Raw genomic sequence first — 17,279 nt, 5'->3', positions numbered from 1 at the left:
GTGTCTAATACACTCATGCATGATTCAGTCAGCCCCAAAATTGTTAGAGCCAATTGTGTGTTCATAACTGTGGTAGGCATTTGGACAGACATTATGGGACATGTATGTATGTCAGTGTTATTGACCTTAAGGGGCTTATTTATTCAGTATCATTGATATAAAAGTTATACATTTGTGGGAATGGACTGGCCATTTTGTACAATACACATGCTGCTCTGGTCCAGCATGTGAGTAGAGAAAAGATCCCAGGAGGAGAAGCCCTGATAGAGGGGACTACAATTCAGTCAGACTCTGACCTTTTCTTGTTGGGGTTGTCTTCTTGTGTATTGCCTCTGCTACTTTATTCTGTATCATGTCCCCACTTCCTCCAGGCTAATTGTATAACAAAAATCTCTTCATATTGACTTTAGTACAGTGGATATAGCTTTTCATTCCGAAACATATTATTAAGTAGTAGGTAACAAAATGTTAACAAACAATAACAACAAAACCTCACACCTTACTGCATGGTTTGTCAGTGGCGGTGGTGTGTATAAGAGGAGAAAGCAGGGGGTTTTGCAGAACAAGTACATGTCAAGAGAGTTGCAAGTCATGAATAACACATCGCAGTTCAAGGGCAATTTGCTCTTATGGGCTCCAGCAATAGAGTAGTCTTCCAATCTTAAGAATGCCAGCAAAAGGAAAAAAGACATAATCTAAACCAAAATCTTTCACACCGTAGAGCAACACTGATCATTGAACTTTCTTGGGGTTGAAACAAGAACCATATGCAGCTTTACTTGTCTCTCCTTCTGACTCCCTCCCTACCTGTTGGCCATGGAGACCATCTTGTTTTCCAGTATTCTGGAACTCAACAAGTGAACAACATTCTCCATTGAAGAATAGACAACTGATGAAATCAAGCCTATTCTTTACTTTAAGCCTTCTAAGCATGTCTATGAGAGAAAGGGAAATGCATTTCAAATTTCTCTATAGATTTTGCCTACTTCACAACTGATTTAAAGGCAGTGAGCATTAAGTAATACCTTATTGCCTTCTGGATTAGGTTTTCAGTCTTGCCTCTTCAAATAACTTTAAATAAAAGACTTGGATCATCCTAGAATTAATCACACAAATATGCAATGTACAGTGTTAATGTCTATTTGTTGAAGTTTGCATATGCAGACAATGAAGCTGGAATATTGTGACAGGTAGTCTAGCCTTCACTGACAACTCTTTTATTGGCTATTTGCAATAAAATATCTACTAAGCCATACTCCCTTATAGGCTGCATGGTCATTGCTTCAATTCTGGTCAGGACATATCTCTACCATAATGGTCTTCTACTCTCAAGGACTCAATTTCCAGACAACTGTTTTTAGGCTCACACTGAGAATTTCAGAGTGAAGGTGAAAGTGACAACTGTCTCTTTCTGAGAGCATTTTCCTCATAAGATGCTGGGCATCTATTTTTCTACTCATTATTCACTCCTACAATGTCCAGTGCCCCTTGGCTGTTGGCCCTTTCTTGGTCCTTTGACTATACCTATCTAGCTGCCCAGTCAACTTGTAAAGACCTCCTGGGTGCTTGTTGTTTGCATGGACTTTGAGCCTCTTGCCACCTTCTGGTTTTGGATGTTTGCCTCCTTGAATTTCGACTCACCTGCTGCCTACCTTTCTTGTTCACACAGAAACTACTTCTTGGTCTTGAAGTCTTTAATCTGCTGCCACTTATGAATATAAAGAGTAAGCTGCTTTTTGGATGACTGTCTGATGATGACTGTCTGATGATTTAAGAATTGTCTGTCTGAGAACATAAAGACTCCTAACTCTGGGAAACGAACCAGGGGTGGTGGAAGGGGAGGAGGGTGGGGGGTGAGGGTGAATGGGTGACGGGCACTGAGGGGGGCACTTGACGGAATGAGCACTGGGTGTTATTCTGTATGTTGGCAAATTGAACACCAATAAAAAATAAATTTATTATTAAAAAAAAAGAATTGTCAGTAATTGTTGTGTCCTTTTCAAGGGTATCCTTGTAAAATCCAGTCTCTCTCTGTGGTTGTAGCTGCATTGCTTAGTTTTCTCTATAGTGCTTTATCAGATTCTTCATGTTTATTTCAGTCTTTATATACCTGTTTCAAAAATCTTGAGATGATATGTGCTTGATGAGAAGACTGATTATTATTTAAGAACACATTACTGATTGGATTATTATTGGAATGAAGAATAGTGCTTAAGGGATTTCTTTTGAAAATAGAAATGAAGTATAGCATGTTTGGTGTCCCTGGCATCCAAACCCTTATTTGTGACGAGGTTGTGATGTGCCTGTTCTTAAATTAGGTTTTGGGGAGTTGGAAAAGAACGTGGATTAGAGGGAAAATAACGGGGCATTAGACAGACTTTGGTTCTTACCCCAGAACTGTTTGCCTACCCTCTAGGTTAAGGCATGCTACTTAATATTTCTGAATGTCAATTTCTTCTAGACTCCACACAGTTGGTTAAAGAATCAAGTGAGACAATATATACAAAAGGTCTAGCATGAACTCTTAGACCAAAATAGGTGTTTAATAAATATTACTAACCCATATCCTGTCTTATCAAAGCCTTCATTCTTTACATGGCCCCTCCTCTACATACAAATTTGGTCACACTAATTTCTTTCTTTGACCCTTCAGTATCTTAGAATGAAGTAAGAACTAAGAATGGAGATAAAACTCCTAAGCATGACCACAATATATGATTTTACCCATTAAGATACCTGAAACATGATGGTGTATATGTTCTGGAGGCTATTTCCTCCTACAGATGGCCAGTTTTTCTGCTGGATGGATAGAGAGTGATGGGCTACCAAAAGGAGAAACAGCTTTTCAGAGTACATAATATACATAGTTTACCGAAGTATAAATGGACCTCATGGCCTCAGTTCCCATGCAATATCTGGATGGAAGTAGTAGACATGGTCACTTGGGTGCATGTTTGGAGATTTCAGGAGAATGATTTTGCCAAGTCTCTGTGTGTTTCTGTGTGTCATTCCTTTGCCTTTCCCCCTCTCTCTCACTGCATCCTCTTTGTCTCTAGTTTTCCACACTGGGAAATTCTTTCTAGATTAGAGTTAAGAAGCTGTCTCTAAAACACAATGGATTCTCTCCAGGTCTATTGCCATTTACATGAGTTTTACCATTAACCTGAGTCATATACTTTTGTTTTGTTTTGTTTTTTTAATAAATTAATTTTTATTGTTGTTCAATTTACCAACATACAGAAAAACACCCTGAGTCATATACTTTTGAACTTATTTTTTGGTTGTGGTGTTTTCATTGTTTTCCTTCTGCCATCCCTTGCCTGAGGCAAATGAATTCATAGATTGAAGGTACAGGGGAGAAAAGAATACTACAAGTAAAAATACATTGGTTAGTATTTCAAAGATAGTATCTCATCACATCAGTGTAATTCTATCATACTAATATGTTCTGATCTGCCATGTGCATAATATTTAGGTGAAAAAATATATTCATATTTCAGTCAAAGTTATTAGGACCATGTTACCTGCTGTTGTAAGTGTGTGGTACCAGGGTAAATTGCTTCCTGTCATCCCATTCACATGGCTACTAAGTAGGGGGGTTGAGATCTCTTCCAGTGTCTGTACTGGATGATGAGGAGGACCCAGAAGAGAGGCGGATGAAAACCTTCAGGGGGTCACTTCTTCAATTCAGGCTTGCTTTCTGCCTTATTTTCCTGCTTTATCTTGATATTTTCCTTTTCTTTGTAATTGGCAATAGCTTTTTCTTTCAGCAAGGATTTCTCTGCTCCCCCAAGGACTGTGATAAAACAGTCTCTGTAATTTGAGTCCTTATCCCCTGTCTCTGAAGTTAGTAAATAAATTTTTGTTATTGTTTTTTGTTGTTGTTGTTGTTGTTAGCAGAAATAGGAGGCAGTCAAGGAAAAAAATCACTTTTTCAGGTCTGGTTATGGTCCTTTCACTATTTGCTCTCAGGAAAGAACTTGTGCTCTAGACCTACATTGGTGGGACCCACCTCCAAAGTTAGATGATTGGGTTGGGAATTATATCCTGTCCCATCGCTCACACCAGAATTGAGGCCCATAATAGGCTGAGTGAAGACGCATCTTCATTTAGGAGAGAAGATAGAGTCAGTTTTCATAAGAAAATCCATCGCAGACATTCTGTTTCAGAAGTCAATATAGGCATTCCAATGTGAAGGTGGGACACCTTTGAGAGAGGCACAAGAGGAGATAGGGCAAAGCCTGTGAGGGAGAGAACTCTCTCCCATTTCCTCTTTATTTTCAGCGGTCTTTCCTTAGCTCTGTAAGCCTACCCTGGGTTATTTTTGGACTGCTGTGTAAAACAGAGATGAGTAGTGGAAAAAAGATAAAAAAGGAAAGTAGAGGAATTCCAAGGATAGGATTGAAATTCAATTAGCCATTTGGCTAGACAGCTATTGAAATTAAAAAGTTGTGCATAAGGTAGTGGTATATATATTAAGAACTACCTAATTGGAAAATTGGGCAGCATCATGTTTTCTTGGGTCAGATATAACTGATACCTGACTCAATTTGTCAGCTTTCCGAAGAACATCTTCCTGATTTTTGTTTTTGAAACCTTTGTCTTTTTCCAGTATTTGCCACAAATGTTCATACTGAATGTATTGGCCACTTTGGTTCTATAATGTTGTATATTGGGGACTCATGAAGCTCAAAGTCTCAGAAAGCATTTGGGGAATGAATGAGGTGGGTGTTTCCTGTAGGTTAATGTAGTAGAGGCTTGATGGAAGATGTCCAAAGCTGAATGGTAGGAATAATAAGAGCCTCCATTTGTTAAATGTGTTTCCTGTGTCAGGCACTGTGGTTTTCAGTTCATATACAGTCATTCACTTTGTGTTCAAAACAATTCTGTGAAATACTGTCATAACACTATTAACTCCCAGCTGGAGAGGACACACCTATGAGATAAACGAGAAGATAGGGGCTGACATCTAACAAATCTCTGGTGAACAGAATGGCAATTAACAAGAACCAAACAAGAAAGAATCTATTATTAGAATCCATTACTATACATAAAATGGTAGGATGTCAATGGTTAAGTGAAGAATAGATCATTGAAACAACTGGTGCCAAAGACTAACAAAAAAAATGAGTATCTCTGGGCAGAATCCATGGTTCTTATAGAATAGGTGCGTCAGTTTCCTGTTGGGAGTTTCTAAGAAGTCATTTAGCATTGATGATAGTTTCCCAGTATATTGTTCCAGCTTCTTTGCCCCACCCTTTACAATTTCATTGGGTAAAACACCTATTTAGATTCTGGTATATGTGGAATCATAATATTAATAGTAATTCAGGTTGCATTGTATGTTGAACTATGAGCTTTGAGCACTTCCAATTTTAAACACCCTCTATCTCCAAAGAATCTCAAATGCTTGACAGGTTCATGAGTATATTGTAAAATGTTTGAACCTCTGTACTTATAATACACAAACACCAATATAAACATTGTTTTTGCGAGAGCCTTTGTGTGCTGTGATATGAAACCAATGGTCAGGCAGGAGGGCAGTTGAAATCCTCTTGGAACATAAATATAATGAAGATGTCTAATGAAGGACTAATTGATGCTAATAGGAATTAGTCAATTTTAATACTGTAATTTGTTCAGTGTCACAATAGCAATTAAGAAAAAGAAAGAAAGGTTTTAAATCTCTGAATTCTATGTTGAAAGATCCAAGGTTAAGATAAGGTTGTAGCACAGCTTGTTTATTAACATTGTTAAAAATGATGATCAAGTTAATTAAAATTGAACTATAATGGTGCCATCTAGATAGACTCATAACAGACATTTTAATGAGCTCCTTTCAAAGTAGCAATAATAATTAAGTTATTTTGAACTCAGCTTACTGTTTTCATATGGAATATTTTGTGCACAACTCTTTCATATCCCATTGGTAAAACTCTAAGTAGCAGGAAATTTAGACTGTGGACTCTAGAAATAGCTGTGGCCCTGACTGCTTTGTGGTGAACTGTGTGTGCTATTTGAGAAAAGTAGTTATAGTCAATGTACATTATTCTTCTCTACACTGCTCTTCTACCCTTAAAAAACACTGGTAATGCTAAAGGAGAGGGAAGAGTCTAAGGCAAAAGTCTCCAATATTTTCTCAATGATTGGGAACTCTTTTCATGTCAAAATATTTAAGAGTCTTCTCGCACATAAGAAGTTGTTTAGTATCCTATTGATTAATCAAAGGTATAATGAAACTCTATGATTTCAGTAGTAATTTTCACAACTCTGCATACCTAAGGGAAATATTAGTGAGTTCTTGTTTGACTCTATGACTTTTTAGTTCTCAGACAACACGACTGTATTTTATTTATCCTCTCTCAGGATTGGGCTGTTGGTATTAGAAATCTGGAGAAAGGTAGGACCTCATGTTTTGGCAACTCCTTGATAAGTCAATATGAGCAGGAAGTTGGAAAAAAAGAGAATGAATTACCATGTTGTAGATATCAACACATCTGACACCTATTTGCTCTTTACATGAGGATGTAGAATATACAAAAAATGTCTACCTTATAGATTTGTTTTTGTAATTGGAACAAAATAAAGTTAAAGAAAGAATGAAGCTGGATATTTATTTTTTTTGCCCCTGATTCTGCGAATATTAAGACTTCATATAATGAATAACTAAGGCTCTTTATAGAGTAAGTAAATCTTGATGTTATGGACTCCAGAGTGACAAACGATGTTAGTAAACATTGCTCCATGTAGATATCTTCTTATTGCAGCCTTTTAACTAAATAGTTTATTTTTTATTTTAAAACCTCATGATTGCTCAAAAACCACACAAAGTTCTGATAAATATCTATAGGTTGACTTATTAAGGCTCATTAGTAGCCTAATAAGAAGTTATTATACAAATTTGTCACGGTGGCATAGGTTGTTACAAAGCTGTGTGTTCATGGACTATTAGTTTACATTTGAGCACAGTGTATTTTGCCCTGGAAAGGGCTATTTTTGTAGGTGATCCCTGTGTGTCTATTAAATAAAAAATGCAATCATAAAGTCACTAATCTTAGCTTGACAAAAAGCAGATGCAAATTTACTATTAATGGGCTTGTTCATATAATATATGTATTACAAAGTTGTGTATTTCAGAAACATAAGTAGTGATTACAACATCAAGATGAGTCTAACATGGGTCAATTAATTGCATTCACATTAAGAGCATAGAATTTTTGTCTTATTGGACATTATGTTTAGAAATCATTTTCCTTGATGGGGCATCTGTGTGGCTCAGTCAGTTAAGTGACTGACTCTTGATTTTAGCTCAGGTCAAGATCTCAGGATCCTGAGATTGAGCCCATCATATTCTGTGCTCTGCATGGAGCCTGCTTAAGATTCTCTTTCCCTCTCCTTCTGCCCCCCCCAACCCTAACCCCTCACACTCTCTCTTGCCTTAAAAAGTAAAAATTAAAGGTATCATTTTGTCTGCCAAATACTCTCAGAATATGATCATCTATTAAAAGGAACTACATGTAGACAAGGCTAATTTAGATAAGCATTTCAGTTCTAAAGTTGACATCTTTCATTAATAAAATTAGAGAACAATATTGCTATAATCTTCTTTCCGTTGATATGTTAACATAAATCTTTCATCTCAAAAATTCTAAATTAAAATTGTCTTTGTGTCCAAAATACAATGAGGGACATCGTGAAGAATTAATAAGTCATTTTACACGTGGCAGTAGCTTACTCTTAAATACTTGTCTTATAATATTTATTTTTACAAAAGTCTTAATGAAATGTACATTGGTACTGTGATCCTCCAAAAGGAGAGGAGAGATGGGAGAAAAAGTTACTTTTGAATCACTTCATAAGCAACTTAGAACTTCATAAGCAATTAAAGCTAGAGATTAAAATGAAAAGACTTTGTTGATGTCTTAGGCTTTCCCAGTATAATGCTCAATCCAGAAAATATTTCAGTGTTTTCAAGCTGATTTTCAGAAAATTTGATACCATCACTAAATTTCTGTCATTTATTTATAAATAGTGAGTATTTTTTCTATTATTATACAACTCAAAATCAGAGATTCTGTGCAAGGTATGCTAAAAAAAAAAAAAACTCACGTGGTAAGGTAAGTACCTGGACAATTTTCACATTAAATATATTCATTGTCTTCTGGTCTATAAAGCAATGCATTTTAAAAATTTTAAAAAACAAATGAGCATAAAGATAAAATGTCAAAATGTCTTTACATGTTGGTTAAAGTCAAGGCTAGCATCTGTCTAAAGCAATGATACAACATTACCACATGAAGGGTTAAATCTTTTGTCTGTCTCAGAAGATGATGCCAACAACTTTCAGAGGCTAGATATGAGCTGAGAAAAATTTATATATTGTAGCATTATTTATACATTACCTTAGAGGGAAAAGGACAAATTTACTCTAAACCTTTTTAATTCAGTCATTCTCAGTGGTTGAATATAAATTTCATGAAGGAACAGATTACACCTGAATTGACTTTGCCTTTTGCACAGGCCTTACATTTGGGAGGTGTCAGATATTTTTGACCTGTGTAAAGGAGCCACCCATGTACATAGCCATTAGCTACTTCCTCAAATTTGCTCATTTCTCCCAATATTGTCTTTCTTAAAAAGTTACCAAAATTGGGTTTAACTACACTGCACTTCAAATTCCTTGTATTGTATTGTAGTATACACAGCAGTTTAAAAGGACATAGGTAGGGATATTAATAAAATTCATATTAATAATGAACTTTTATGTACTGGTTAAGGCCTAGGCTTTAGTCTTTAGGTTCTGAGTTTCCACCCAGTAGGATCAGTGGAAGCCTCCGTCCCCACTGAGCCTCTTACCTACCCCTCATATGATATGGGCATCTTACAGCTTCTGCTTGGGAGGTATTGATATCTTCCCACCACATATCTCTGTGCCAATCTCTTACCTAGTGGCTTTAGTCTGCCCCAGAGTTGATGTGGATGGCCTAGTTAGGTTTAATTCTGCTGTAGCTGCAGATTGCTTGTAGAGATGCTGAGTACCCCTTGCTCCCAACTGAGACAGGAGATGCTTTTTCTAAGCTGATCTTAAAATTATTTTACTGGTCTCCCTAAAGGGTGATCACATTCTCTGTCATTGTTTATTTGGTTTTGAAATTCCCTTTCTTGAGGAATTGGGAATCATTTTCTCCAAGTTTGAGTCAGACCTTTGAAGGGACTCATGTGATATCCCTTTCAGAAGCATCTTCTTCCTTGAAAATGCATCAGTATCTTGGGTTGAGGCTTGCATTCAGTTCACATTTCATGAGATGATTTCCACTAGAGCCACTTGCCAGTTTCTTTTACTGGTCTCTGTTCATGAATAAAGCAAGCCAGGCAGAAAGTCCTCCACTGAAGCATCTATGATGAATGGAGAAAGCCATCATTCAGAAACCCCACATTTGTCCTCCTCAGCCTCAACCCCACTTTAGACCACCTTATTGCCAGCCTAACTTCTCTGCTCTTGCAAAGTAAGCCCTCATAGACTTGCTTGCTACTAATGCTTTTAAGCTTTGAAAAAGTTGAGAAATTTGAGACAAGAAAATAAATGGAGAAGATGATAACTTTATAGTCTTTTTTTGTCTGCTCAATAGCTCATATCTTTAAGAAATGTTCATTTTAATTCCAGTGTAGTTAACACACAGTGTTACATTAGTTTCAGGTATACAATATGTGATTCAACAATTCTATACGTGATGAGTGCTCATCATGACACGTGTACTCTTTAACCCTCAGCACCTATTTCACCCAGCAACCCCTCCCCCCCAACTCTCCTCTGGTAACCATCAGTTTGTTCTCTATAGTTAAGAGTATATTTCTTAGTTTGTCTCTTATCCCCCCCTTTGTTCATTTGTTTTGTTTCTTTTTCTAAAATTTTTATTTATTTATGATAGTCACACACACACACAGAGGCAGAGACACAGGCAGAGGGAGAAGCAGGCTCCATGCACCGGGAGCCCGACGTGGGATTCGATTCCGGGTCTCCAGGATCGCGCCATGGGCCAAAGGCAGGCGCTAAACCACTGTGCCACCCAGGGATCCCTGTTTTGTTTCTTTTTCTTTTCTTTATTTTTATTTTATTTTATTTTATTTTTTTAGATTGTATTTATTTATTCATGAGAGAGAGAGAGAGAGGCAGAGACACAGGCAGAGGGAGAAGCAGGCTCCATGCAGGGAGCCCGACGTGGGACTCGATCCCAGGTCTCCAGGATCAGGCCCTGGGCTGAAGGCAGCGCTAAACCGCTGAGCCGCCTGGGCTGCCTTGTTTTGTTTCTTAAATTCCACATATGAGTGAAATCATATGGTATTTGTCTTTCTTTGACTGACTCATTTTACTTAGTATTATACTCTCTAGATCCATCCACGTTGTTGCAAATGGCAAAATTTCATTCTTTTTTATGGCTGAATAATACTCATTATATATATATATATGCCATATTTCTTCATTCATCTATCATTGGACACTTGGCTGCTTCTGTATCTTGGCTATTGTAAATAATGCTGCAATAAACATAGGGGTGCATATGTTCTTTCAAATTAGTGTTTTTCCTAATAGCCCACATCTTGAACTGCCCTTTGGTCATTATCTTCTTAGAATATTCTCCTGGTTTATTTTGAGAATCTTCCAAAAATCACATTTTTATTGATTTCCTAGAAAGTTTATGTTTGGTAATTTTCCAAATATTGGGGAGCTAATTATCCCAAATTCAAATCTCAGTTACCAATTAAAATGGTTTTCTTGGATGCTGTTTAGACCGAGACTCAGAAGTTTACTGGATTCTGTTAGAGAACTAAACTGTCCCTTCCAAGATATACAGAATCCCACCCCCTCCATCAGCTCCCAGAAAAATCTCCTGCTTTATACTTTCATTGGCCATTTCTAAATCTCTCACTATTCTAGAGTTTCCCTGTGCTTGCTGACTCACAATTTCTTTAAGGTAGCCTATCTTTTCCTGTCATTCACATGTCAGCTCACCACATCCTCTCTCCTTTCTCTACTCACTCATGAGTATAGGCTCATGAATTTGGGGCCCAGGCAAAAAAAAAAGCCTTACTTTTGTTGGTAATATGATTCAAACTATTATATAAGGTAGTTATGCCCAAAGAGGTGAAGAGTCACTTAGACATATTAAAAAAGTTAATAATACTTATCCCTGAATGGTGATATCATGGCAATTTTTAATTTCTTCTTTTTATGCTTCTTTGTAGTTACTATTTTCACAAGTTAACATATATTAATTTTGTAATTAAGCAAAAAAAAAACAACAAACACTATCTTGAAAATAAATTTAATCATAGGTTTTTGGTTTGGGGTTTTTTTTTTTAGGGGGGGTATGATCTAATTCAGGAGTCTAGGGGGCGATGGAGTGTGACACAGGCTACCACCAAAATACGCTAATTCAATAAGAGTATAGTGATGGTTGATACTATGCTTCCCCCAGAATCTCAACAGGCATATAACATGCTTCATTTTTCAAGTCCTTGACTAGGGCGCCTCGGTGGCTCAGTCAGTTATGCGTTGGCCTCTTGGTTTAGGCTCAAGTAATGGTCTCATGGCTTATGACCTCACAGGTCATGGGTTGGAGCCTCATTCCCTACACCAGCTCCGTGCTCAGCAGGGATTGCTTAAAGATACTCTCCCTTTGCACCCCTGTCACTCTCTCTCTCTCTAAAATAAATAAATAAATCTTAAAAAAGAAAAAAAAAAAACCCTTGACTGACAGCAGGCCTGTGATGGAATTAGAGAGTCGGGAAGGACTGACACCATAGTAGCCCTTCTCTCTTTTGTACTTTCTCTTCTTTATTATCTTTCTTACAAGGATTTCACTGGACTTTTTTTTAATAGTAGTAATATGTCCCCTTTTCCTGAATCATGGTTTTGGGAATAGTAGGCATGAAACTCCCTCAAATCATATCCCCTCCTTACTTAGTTAAGACAAAAGCTGGTGTTCTCAAAAAGGAACTTCTTCCAGGAAATACAAAGAGAGAACAAAACTAAACCAGGCATTTTGAAATAGATGCGTTTTAAAGCACAGCCTCTATCTTAATACTGAAATCAGATCCTGGCATGTTCCAGCATACCCACACAAATTCTGCATTGTTGGTGAGAGCCTGAAGGAAATGTTAGGATTTTGGCAGTTGTTGACTATTCAGTTTTGTTACTATGTTTTTTGCCCTCTTAGGAATGTATGTGTTCCCAAAAGAAAACATAACTAAAGAGTCCCAGAATCTGACATTAACAGGCAAGTGGGTAACATGACAATACATTACTCTATGCTGAGGTCTTTAAAGAATCTGGTAAGGAATATGAACACTTTCAGGAAAAACATATTTTTAATTCATATGTGTGGTTTTTATTTTTATTTTTTGTTTTTTTTTCATATATGTGGTTTTTTAAAAAAAATTCATACTGGAAATTTGTATCTCTTAGGTTACCTTCCCACCCCCGTGTGTTTACTAGTCTCCTTAGACTTGGGTACTTGAAACATTAGACAAAGCGATTGTACAAATTCTGGTTGAGATTCCTTTAACTAAATTCCAATCAAAGTGGCCTGACAGAAACAGCATCCAGGGGGCTTTGTCTATGGATGCTCTTCTATCCTTGACTCTGGCAATACTGATACTCGAACTTGTCCAAATGCAGAGAGGCTATTATCTTCTTTCTCTCCTCCTCTTCCTCTTTCTTTCCTTCCTATTGCATTTCTAGGTCCCTAAAATCCCCTTAGTCTTGGAAGCACTAAACTTCTCTCTTGTAAATCTAAGGTCCCTCCAACCCTGCCTGTCTTTTATACCAATTTTCATAAACCTTTCTTCTGGGGGTATCTATGACTTAGGAATCTTCAGGAAAGTTAGCCCGCACTCCTGAAGCATTTGTAGGTTTCGTGAAGTGTATCTCAAGCATGCTTTTAACTCAGTATTGAGTTGACTGCTAAAATTCAGCTTTACGTAATGCCCTGGGTAAGTTCTCCCTAGATGCTCTGGGAATTGAATGATAGATGCCATCTTTGCCCTGGAGTCTGGATCAATAACATCAACGTGCTCCTTTGGTTAGAATCTTGCACATCTCTGTTTAAGAGTTTATTTCTCCTTTAAAGCTGCTACAAGCAGTATGAGGCATGTCTCCCAGTCCCAATTAATCCAGAACTAAGAGAGGAATAACAGTCTAATGAACAACCAAGCATTTTCTAATTTGGGTTATACTCTGTTGTAACAAAGATCTCTGCTATGTCTCTCAGGGGCTTCTAGAAAAGGAATATGTTGATCCTTGTCTTTCTGCAGAGAAGTGAGAGGGAAAGCCAGGGGCTTTGGTAGGTATACCTCCCCCATGCTTAATCCTCAAGTGAAAATCTTCCTATCTTTCAGTTGTATTGTCCAGCTCAAGACAATCACATACATCACGCATGTCAATGAAGCAATATCAGATGGAAGGCGTAAGGACAGAAATCAGGAGATGTGAAGGGCAAGGTCTGGTTACAAGGCTGTGTCCAGAGGCATCTCTTAACCTTTGGATCAGGGACTACCCAGTAACCACCCTGAGTTTAATTTCGTATTGTCTTGAGTCTAAATTGCTTGGGGTAATAATTGTTAGATCCTGAAATAGGTTACTGATGTGATAGTTTCCTTGCCTTTTTTAAATGTCACCATCTTGAATCATACTTATTGACACTTGTCTTCCTGAGGCTTTTGAGTCCATCAAATGTGTGCAGATTTCGTTTTGGTTAATTTCATTGTTTTCTGGCTTTCATTAAAAACTGCCCGTTGGCATTTACCTGCCAGGGTGGAGCTGGAACACATAAAGCCATGTGGGTTGATAAAGGTCATTTAGTCCTACCAATTAGAAAATAAACTACATTGCTTCTGGTTAGGGATTCCGCACACATTTTTTTTTTTTATTTGTTTAGTTTTAAGGATTGCATTATTTTACTCATGAGGGACAGACAGAGAGGTAGGCACGTAGGCAGAGGGAGGAGCAGGCTTCCCATGGGAGCCCAATGCGGGACTTGATCCCTGGAACCCCGGCATCACGGCCCAAACCGAAGGCAGACTCTCAACCACTGAGCCACTCAGCGTCCCCTCCAACCCCCCCCAACCCCCCCTACATTTTTAAAAAGGAAATGCCAAAGGAGAGATGATTCCCCCTGCAGAAGTTAATTCGATTCATTAAAGGGCTGAGAATTCCTCAGCCAGAAAATCAGCTTTGTAGTGGGGCATCGGCTTGGGATGGTGCAGATCACCAGGAAGAAAGACTCCAAGAAAGAAGATAAAAGAGGGAAAAAAAGTGTCTACATAGGCTTTTATTTTTGCTGTTTCTAAATTTGCATGTGTGCTCCTCTTCCATATCACTGGAGATTCCTAATGAGAACACTCATATTGCGTCTTAAAGAAATCCAGTGATGGTTTTAAAGCAACCTAAAGCAGAGATGTTCATGAAGCTCCGTGGAGTTAGCTGGCTTTCCAGGTGACTGAGGTTGTAAGACCTGGATTCGGAACAGGCAGTTTTGGTGGTGGTGGGAAGAGAGGGGGCTGCATCAGCAAAAATGTCACTACTCCGTCCCTTCTTCGTCCCGGGCGATTCTGAGAGCTCTTCAACCATGATAAGGAGGTGCGTATGCTTTGCATTTCTCTAAGGATCTGCGGGCATCCATCCAAATGAGCACCTCTAGGGATGCGGGTTCAGTGACCCAGGTAATTCTGATTGGAGAAATAAGACTTTGCAGAGGCAGCCGAGGGAAGCCAGTACAACCCGTGCGGGTGGCTGCGCCGGAGAAGTGCCGCGCTGCCGCGGGCAGGACCAGGCTCTCCACCCTCCTGCGCACCCGCAGCCCAGGTCTGTGGCCGGTGCGCATCTGTGGCTCACGAGTAAGGAAACGAGTGATGTCAGCCGCGGAGGGACAGGGGCAGGCGAGCCGCGTCCGCCGTGGGGGACAGGCCCGAGGTGACCCAGCGGCGCCTCGCGGCCCGGGCCCGGGCTCCTCCCCGCCTCCCCAGCGGTGCGGCTCGAGCGCTCCGAAGCTGCCAGTTGCCAAATGAAATCTGACACCCCGGCTGCGTCCGAGGGTGGGCCCCGCTCAGTGGTTCCAGCCTCCTGCGCTGCGGGTTCGCGCATTCACACACTCACACGCCGTCACTCCTCCTAACTTCTGGGACTCTTTGCGCAACTGCCAGGGTTTCTCAAGTGCATGTGGCAACTCAGCCGGGCCCCGGGGGCAGCCGGCGGGGCGCGGAGGGTCTCCCAGGCCCGGGGAGCGGTCGCACGCGGCGGGGTCGGCGGGGGGAGCCCCACGGCTGCCCCCCACGGCTGCCCCGCGGCTGCCCCACGGCTGCGCCCCACGGCTGCCCCCCGCGGCTGCCCCCCGGCCGCGCGCTGCTCCTCCCGAGCCACAGCTGCGAGCGCCCGGGGGCACGGGGCGCGACACTTCCCCTTGTTGCGGGAAGTACAGCGGCCGGCCCGCCCCCGTCTTTGCTTTTCCTTTGCCCTCGGCTCGTCCTGGGAGCCTCTGCCCGCGTCCGTGGAGCGTCCGTGTGCTCGGGGCCGGGTAGGTGACGGGCGGGGCGCGGGGCGCGCGGGGCGCGCGGGGCGCGCGGGGCGGGGGCGGGCGGGGGCTGCGGCACAGCTGCGTGCGGCCCGGCGGGGACCCCCGGGGGGCGAGGGGCACCCGGCGGCCAGGGCCGGGCCGGGGGCGGTACTTCGTGCTTCTGGCCCGAAACATAGCTGGATTAATAAATTGGTGCGGTTCGTCTCCCCTACCACGCATCCTTCCCTCTGCGCCCCGCGCCCCCCTTCTCCGTTGGTGGCCGCTCGTGTCTTAGAGGATTTTCCTGGGTAACAGGCACGCAGGGGTAGGTATTAATAATGAATTCTTTCACCGCAAGCGCAGAATGATAGGGAATCTGGTGAATTTTGAGCCACCCAAAAGATCTTGTTTAGATTTTTTAAGAAGTAACTTTTTGAAGGCGTTATCCATCCTCTCTTGGGTATGAATAGGTAATTTGTTGCCCTTAGTTTGGACTGTATTTCTTTTCTAAGTCCTCAAACAGCAGGGGAGATACTACTCTAAGAGTAACATTTCTTGCAGATATTAGGTTTTCAATATCCACTAGTAATAGGGAGCCCGGACTCCCTATGTAGTCTGTGTCTGTTTAATTCATTTGAAATAAAAGATAATCTCCAAAGTATTTGTGTTTCCATCATAGTTTTTGTTGCTCTTTTTTTTTTTTAACCTTGGCAAGACATCATCACTTCATCTCTTTCTAAAAAGAGGAAATGCATAAATCATATTGGGTATTTGGAATATAAAACCTGTAAGGGGCTTGCTTACGCGTAAGTAAAACAATGTGTGTTACTGTGTCTACTAAGGAAGACAAGTTAATTGAAGTCTGGGGATATTTACAGTACAGCTAAGAGATTTACTCAATTATTGAGAAGAAGATGGACAGACCGATTAAACACAGTCTGTCCCCTGATTCTAATTAGAACTCAAAACCAACCCTTAAGGGCAAGAATGGATGTTGGTATTAAGCCGGGCATCATAAAACACAGAGAATTAATATATTAGAAAAAAAACAGAAGACAAGTATAAAGCCACATCAGACTTGCTAACATCTTGCTCTCCCTTTTATATTTCTTAATACTTCCTCTTCTCTGGGGGGGACATTTCAATTTCTAAGGGAGCCCAACAATGCAATTCCCCTTCTTGTATTTCTTGAGTGCCTGACCTTCAGGTGGCGAGTCAAGGAATCTGTTCTTTAGATCCATTACTGTGTTGTCAGAGAATTCACTGTAGACATCCTGGAGGACTGAGATATTGGCAAAACTTTAAAATAAATAACATTCCCCTTCCACTCCAAGGAGGTATGTACTTGGTGGAAGACCTTTAAGTAGGAATAAGGGATAAACGATGAGTTTTTTAGATTTGGAATTTAGTTTGAGGTATGTGTAAGGAATACACAACTAGTGTGAGAAAAAGGAAGGAGAACCTGTAATTTTTTTTCTACATCTGAAAAGCTGTTGAAACTCAGTCTGTCTTTGGCTTTCAACTGTATTATTTTGTTTTATTACCTAATCTCAGGGATTTGGAATTGAGAGGTGGATGGTTTCTGAGTAATAATGTTCTTTTGTGCTGTTTCTGCTGGTGAATTTGAACCATTTGAAAACACAACCTGATAGTAAGTGAGGAAAAGCTAAGTTCTCAAGGAACAAAACCCAAACCAAACCAAACCAAAACAAAACAAAAAAACCAAAT

At 40.1% G+C, this 17,279-nt stretch overlaps 1 protein-coding gene across 4 annotated transcripts in view; it reads left to right on the top strand.

Moving 5' to 3' along the window:
* Nucleotides 1-17,279, top strand: part of ARHGAP24 (Rho GTPase activating protein 24) — a 735,186-nt gene that overhangs the window by 216,591 nt on the left and 501,316 nt on the right. Inside the window, exon 1 of one of the 4 annotated variants that reach the window (XM_072755702.1) lies at nucleotides 14,454-14,638. The exons of 2 other annotated variants lie outside the window; for them this stretch is intronic. The gene's annotated coding sequence lies outside the window, so the exon portion shown is untranslated. Of the gene's footprint in view, nucleotides 1-14,453; nucleotides 14,639-15,174; nucleotides 15,573-17,279 lie in introns of those variants that run through there. One more of the 4 variants, XM_025998151.2, reaches the window with a different exon arrangement.

Source organism: Vulpes vulpes, chromosome 4 (assembly GCF_048418805.1).
Source record: "Vulpes vulpes isolate BD-2025 chromosome 4, VulVul3, whole genome shotgun sequence".
Classification (NCBI taxonomy): Eukaryota; Metazoa; Chordata; class Mammalia; order Carnivora; family Canidae; genus Vulpes; species Vulpes vulpes.
Note: the sequence above shows the minus strand (reverse complement) of the source record. Positions and strands in the feature narration are given on the sequence as shown.